The sequence below is a fragment of the Cupressus sempervirens genome, chromosome 5, assembly GCF_028749045.1.
Source record: "Cupressus sempervirens isolate cs-2001-9-10 chromosome 5, ASM2874904v1, whole genome shotgun sequence".
Classification (NCBI taxonomy): Eukaryota; Viridiplantae; Streptophyta; class Pinopsida; order Cupressales; family Cupressaceae; genus Cupressus; species Cupressus sempervirens.
The window spans coordinates 398,950,538-398,957,298 of record NC_143122.1 but is presented as its reverse complement, the minus strand read 5'-3'; the positions used below and the strand labels follow the sequence as shown (position 1 = coordinate 398,957,298).

The following is a 6,761-nucleotide window of genomic DNA, read 5'->3' as shown; positions in this document are numbered from 1 at the left end:
ATCATTTGACAATTGTAAGGATTAGATCAATCTATATCTGTTACAAATACAAAAACTAATTGTCATATTTCAAAATAAATATTTTTAATTAAAAACTCAACTTGATTTGAAAAAGACATTAAAAATAAATATAACTTAGTTCACCTTTCACCTCCCAAAAGTAACGCTTATTGTATTCAGTATCTCGAGTAGCAAAATGAACTTTGCACCATTCAACAATTTGATTTGCGCTCTCTATCCTATTCCCTGTATGTACATAAAATATGCATGTATATATAAAATTTAAAATATATGCTATTAGAGTATTAAGCATGTACATTCAAAAAATGCATATATTTACCTGCAAGTTCATGTTGTCGAAGCGCATGTTTTATACATGCTCCTGCTCCATCATGCTCCCCTTTTCCATATCCACTTTCAAAGAAATTCCATAAAAACTTAACATTGGTTCTAGCATGTTGCATTGCTAACCAATTAAATGCTTTTGCAGATTTGAATTGTCCTGTGAATGTGAAACATGATAAGTATCTACAATTATCCAAGTACATATATCAAATAGAAATAGACATGTCCAAATAAATACAAGTTAAAATAAAGTTTAATAAATGTGTAACTATTTCATGTATACTAACCTGCACATCCATGAGACCAAATCCAGTGCTCTAAAACATTTATTCCACGATTTCTGAGATATATTCAGAGAACATTGCAAAACAATGAGCCACATAACTCCTGTCATGAACTTTATCATCACTAATATAAAAATGAACCTCTTTGATGATGGTGCATTCATTTTCATCCAATCTTTCTATCTGATCCACCTCAAATTGTGCATGTCTATAGGTCACTTGCACAAATATTGCAACTTGTTCAGAATGATAATATTGGCTTTGGAGCTCTGTATGAGGTGCAAATGTATAATTCTCAAAAAAATCTACAATTGAAAGTATACAACCAGGTGGAAAACAATTTTTTGAATCACGAAACTATTTAGCTTTCCATCGTGCACCATGACAATGTTGGATATGTGGATATATCAATGGACGAAACTTGGCCATGAACTCATCATAATGCAATTCACTCTCCTTCAATACAATTTTTCTAGATTCATCCCCTCTATTATTTTGGTATGTCTCATATTCATATCTCATCCATGAAACTGGTGTGGATTCATTAATATTCTCAACTTGCATAATTTCAAAAAATTTGTGTAAATCTACACAATCTTCACACTGATTTTTGATGCATTGCACATTGAATTCATCTGAATCTTCTAATTTATCACATAATATGGACCTCACAAATTGTGTTGTACTGCTAGGGATGACCAAATTAGGATCAAGTATTGCCATAACTTTTTTAAATGATTGCAAGTGTAGACCAAATTCAACATGATTTCTACAACAAGAAGTTTCTCGCATCTTATTTATGCGTACAAAGGAAGGACGTAAACTCTCAAACATTCTCTGACGTATTTTGACATTTGAAAATTCTTGTTTGAATGCTTCAAAAAGTTCACTTTGAGTTATATCTATGAAATGTTTTGGATGTTCAATTTTGGCCCCTGTTTCTTGATCTTTAATTTGTATAGTATCACGCCTGTTGGAAGAAACACGAGAATGTGTGGTCCAAAATTCAATAACATGTCTTTTTACTTCTTCAGAAATCCTATCTTTTCTAGGAATTCAACAAATATTCACCCAGTTATTCTCAATGTTATCATCTAGCATATTTCTCCTCTTGATGTATCTCTGGACAGTTCTTCTAGATATATGTAGCACATCAGAAATTGCACGTACCTATTTTCTATGTGTCAATTTTCTACTAGATATAGTAGTCATCAATGCTCTATGTGCATTACTCAAATCACCTCCTCGAGTTGTGTTGTCAATTTTGTTATAAGCATTTTGCAAATTTTCAACTATTATTTTATTAATATTATGGGCATGTCTTTTCCTGTTATCAACACCCAACAACTCTAAAACAGGTCTCATATCTCTTCTCCTAAATAACTTGACAAATAATTGTGCGTGTCTAAATATACTTTTATCCTTGAAATATTCATCCCACATGTTCTGACAATGCTTTTTGATAGTGTTATCATTTATCATATCTTTAGATGGAATTTGGTTAAAAAGTAGTTCTTCGTCCAAATCCATCAAATTTTTTATGCTTTCTAATTTGTCTCTATCAATAGAACTGCCAATTTCTTCCTCTTCATTACTTTCATTTTCTTCATGAATCTCATCATGTTCAGGACTTTCAGTAGGTTGGTTTTGAGCATGTTTTGTATGGCCTTTCATTTTGTCATCTCTTTTTCTATCATATTTCCTTGATCTTTTCCTTTTACTACCCATTGAATATTTCAATCTATAGAAAAATAATAATAATAAATTTAGATTTCACTAAATATCAGTTAATGGTTCAATATATAATACATAAAAATAAAAATAATTAGAAGAGAAAAAAAGCACCTTCAAAATATTCGATCCTTTGCAATATTGATTAAATCCGCAAAACAGTTGTTGAAAATTGCTTCAAAATTTATTTTTTTTGCAAATCTTCTTCCAATTTTCGCTGTCCCTATATATTTAATTTTTTGAAAAAGGGAAAACAATATTTTTTAATATCAAATAGTCACATTAACCACTAGTGGTTTGTCATGCTAACAGGTGTTTCAGCCGAAACAGTTTCGGCCGAAACCGTTATGGCTGAAACAGTTTCGGCCAAAACAGTCTATGTGGTAGCCTATGTGGCAGCCAAACAAGCAAAAATTAGAACTTCTGCAAACATCTCACTTTGAAGGCCAATTTGACCTACTAAATTGAAGTATTTTTTAAAACTAAAAATAAACTTTTGTAGTTCTCAGAGTCACGATTATGATTGTATAATTTTTTTAAAGTTTTGATTATGAATAATATGTTATAATTTGAAAATATTACAAGTAGGTATCTTAAGATTCAGGAAGATGTCTATTCAAAACTAAGAAAAAAATAGTAAATCATGTTAAAAAATTAATTTTTTTTTATGGTGCACTAGAGGAGAGAGTCTTCTTCAAGAATATGTAATTTGTTTTAAAAAATATGTAGATTTGATGGAAAAAGTTTGACAGGAGAAAAAAACTATCTATTTCTAATAACTTTGACTTTGACCAATTATAACTTCAAAAATATTAGCCAAATTTCAATTTTTATTTTTCAGTGCACTAGGTACACATGTTAACTCTAACATATTCCAAAATCAAACCAAAATATGAATATTTGCATATATTTGTTTGATAGGAAAAAAACTCTATATTTTTAGTATTTTTAAAAAATTAAAAAATACACTTTAAAAATTAAAAAATAAATAAAATTTTCACTCATTTAAAAAAAAAAATTTTTATAGACATAAACTTCATTCAATTTTACACATTTCATTAGTTTACATCATCTTCAAATTCTAAGCACAAATGCCACTTTTATTTTGTTAAAGTTGAAGACTTTAAATTCTGATATCACTTCTCCTTTATAAAAGGTGACACAGGTTTGTGCTTTTACCCGCGAACAAATCTAGCTTTTAGGCATCAATATACATTTATATTGACATTAAATATGGATAATCAAGCTTTACAATGCTTGAAAACTCAAGAACAACTACATGCTCCCCATATTAAATGGTCTAGTTATTTGTGGACTTTCACATTTATAATCAAGTACAAGGTAGGGAAGATAAATGTGGTTACCAATGCTCTGGTTCTCAAAGGATTTCATGTACAACTATGACTAATGATGTGGTAAGTTTGAAGCATCTCAAGGATGTATTACACTAAAATCCAACCCTTTGAGCCACTAATAATCCTTGTAAAGAATAAAATATAGGCATTATGAAATCCCATTTGGACTTCATGATGCATGATCAATTTTATTCCAAAGAAAAGAAATTGTGCTGTCCTCAAGCTACCATGAGGAAGACCATATTATGTGAAGCACATTCTAGTTAGCTATCATAATAATATGGGAGAAATAAAATCCTGCAACAACTAGAAGAGTGTAAATATTTGTCTTCTAAGACTTGAGATATTGCGATCTAAGTGAAGAGATGTTACATTTGAAAACTTGCCAAGCTTAGGCAACTAAAACTAGGCAAAATATTGATACTTAGTATCTTGGAAAATTTAAAAACATAAGAAATGTATTAGCATGGATTTTATATTGAGTCATACACAGAGGTTTTGATGGAATATTTTGGTCATTGCCATGGATTAATTTTCCAAGATTGCTCACATTGTAGCTTGTGAATACCACAAAGATGCATCTTATAAGGAGAAATGAAATTCTAAGTCATGCTTCTTATAATTTATGGAAGAAGCCATGAGCATGACCATAGTGCAGTTGTGGATGTTATTCTCTAGTTTAAGAGCAATGAAAAATGATTCATTGAATGCTAGGAAAGCTGTTGCATTGTTTCCTCAGATACAAATGAAGACTGTGGCAATGGTTGTATGCATAATTTGCTTTAACAATTCAGTTAATTGCTTCACTAAGTATGTCCCTTTGAAAATGGTGTATACCCACTCTTGTAAAGAGTTCACACAATAGAACTATTTTTTAAGGGATGAAGAATTTCTTTGAAACCATGAAAAAGGATATTTAGAAGTGACCAAATAATATAACCTATGAAGAGAAGGCTCATAGGAGGATGCTAAAAAAGAAAAAACATAGTTGGTGATCTACTATAGTGTATGTGCAAAAGGATTGATTTGAAAAAGGCCAATGTAAAAAATTACAATGAAGAATGCTTGTCAATACAAGATTCCATGGAAATCAATTAGTGATACTTATTTCCTCTGGATTTGCCAAAAGATCTTCTACATCTTAAAACTGTTGATATGTATGAATAGAAAGAGGACAAAAGCATGATACAATCATGCAGCAAGGTAGCTAATCCACCTTCGAGTTGGACCACCCAAATGTCAAAAAAATTTCAAAATAAAGAAAGTGAAAAAATACTAGAATATAAAAGAGTCTAAGTTTGGCTATCTTGGCATGGATTCAAGAAATAGTAAGCAGTCAAGTTGGCACATCTTAAACAAAAAATAATTTTATCTTAAACCAAGTAGTTCAATACTTCAAGATTTTGAGGATTCGATATAGAAGTATCGATCTCCTTTTGGTCACAATTAAGGTTGGCAGTAGTTATCCAATGTAGAGTTTTGAAGATCATAATATGGTGTTTCTAAAGACGGATTTAGTTAGAAATTGGGTTCATGTTGTAAAAACTGCTTCTAGATAATTGAGATTGGAATAACATTTTTATTTTGATAAGATTGAAATACAGTTTTTATTTCATGGAGATTGTATACCTGCTATCATAAAGTAGGTTCCACTTGTCTTGTATGTAAAAAATCTACAACCACACAAAGGATCCCTCTTTGGATCTTATAATAAGGGAAGAAAGTGGTGAATGTTAAGGCAGAATATTGAATTTAACTATATTAGAGTTTGATCTAGATCTACTCAAATTCTTGGGTGCTTTTGTAACTATTTTTTATTGTTTGTGAGGAATTGCGTGCATCAGTTCAATTCCATGAAAGTTTAGACAGGATTTCCTTGTAATTGGGATTTAAATTTTATAAATTCATCTAAATATGAAGGATGATCCTAATCATCTTCTACCTAGGATGATGGGTTGGAAAGTTACAACTCCAAATTGTTAGAAATAATGACCACAGATGAGAGGATTGCAAAATTGAAATGAAATTGACTCTTAATTTTCTTTACCTACAGACTTTAGCAGATCATATCACCCACCAAAAAAAAGCACTCATAGAAAGTGAGAAATAATTGAATCTTGAATTTCCTTACCTACAGACTTTAGCACATCATAAGCCTCTACAATAAGCTGCATGTCACCATACTTGATCCCATTCTGCACCATCTTGACAAAATTTCCAGATCCACCCTTTCCAATATAGGTAACAAAAGGGCCACTATCCACCTGCGCAACGATCTTAACAATTTTATCATCAATATACTTGTAAGCCTCATATGATCCTCCAGGCATAAGAGAAGGGCCATTCCTGGCACCCTCTTCACCCCCTAAAACCCCCATGCCCAAATATAGAAGCCCCCTCTTCTTTACCTCCTCCTACCTTCTCTCTGTGTTTTCATACCATTCATTCCCACCATCCACAATACAGTCCCCTTCTTCCATGTGGGAAGCCAGAGTCTCAATTGATTTTTTCCATGAGGAGCCTTGTTTTGATTAGAGCGATTATGACTTTGGGCTTCTAGATTGAGAGCACAAATTCCTTGGCATCATGGAAGCCTTTTACTGGCAAATTTCCTTCTAGCTTGGCTCTATCTACAATCTCATCTACCTTTTCTAGGCTGTGATTGTAGATTGAGATGGGGAAGCCTTTTTCTGCAATGTTGAGAGCTAGATTATGCCCCATCACAGCCAATCCAACCAATCCTATTATCGACAATTCAACCATCTCTTTTTCTTGTATTCACATAATCAAAATCAAGAGTAAGGTTAACATCCAAGGGAGGCTTAGAACTTTTAGCTCACAAAGGACATTTGAAACAAACTTCCTTGGATTTTTGCGGCAATGTCATTGTATAGAGCTCTAAGTTTAACTGTTTTAGCATCAACTATTGAACCAGACTATTTTGGTGTCATCTTCAAAAAGGATAAACCATCCAAGAGCAAGGTTTTCACAATAAAGGAAACATATGAAAATCTCATATTAATCTAGATTGCAATTTAAACTAGGA

The 6,761-nt window shown here is 31.7% G+C and overlaps 1 pseudogene; it reads right to left on the bottom strand.

Annotated features, from left to right (window-relative positions):
- Positions 1 to 2,677: 2,677 nt before the first annotated feature.
- Positions 2,678 to 6,478, bottom strand: LOC149556488 (6-phosphogluconate dehydrogenase, decarboxylating 1-like; annotated as a pseudogene).
- Between the last annotated feature and the right edge of the window lie 283 nt (positions 6,479 to 6,761).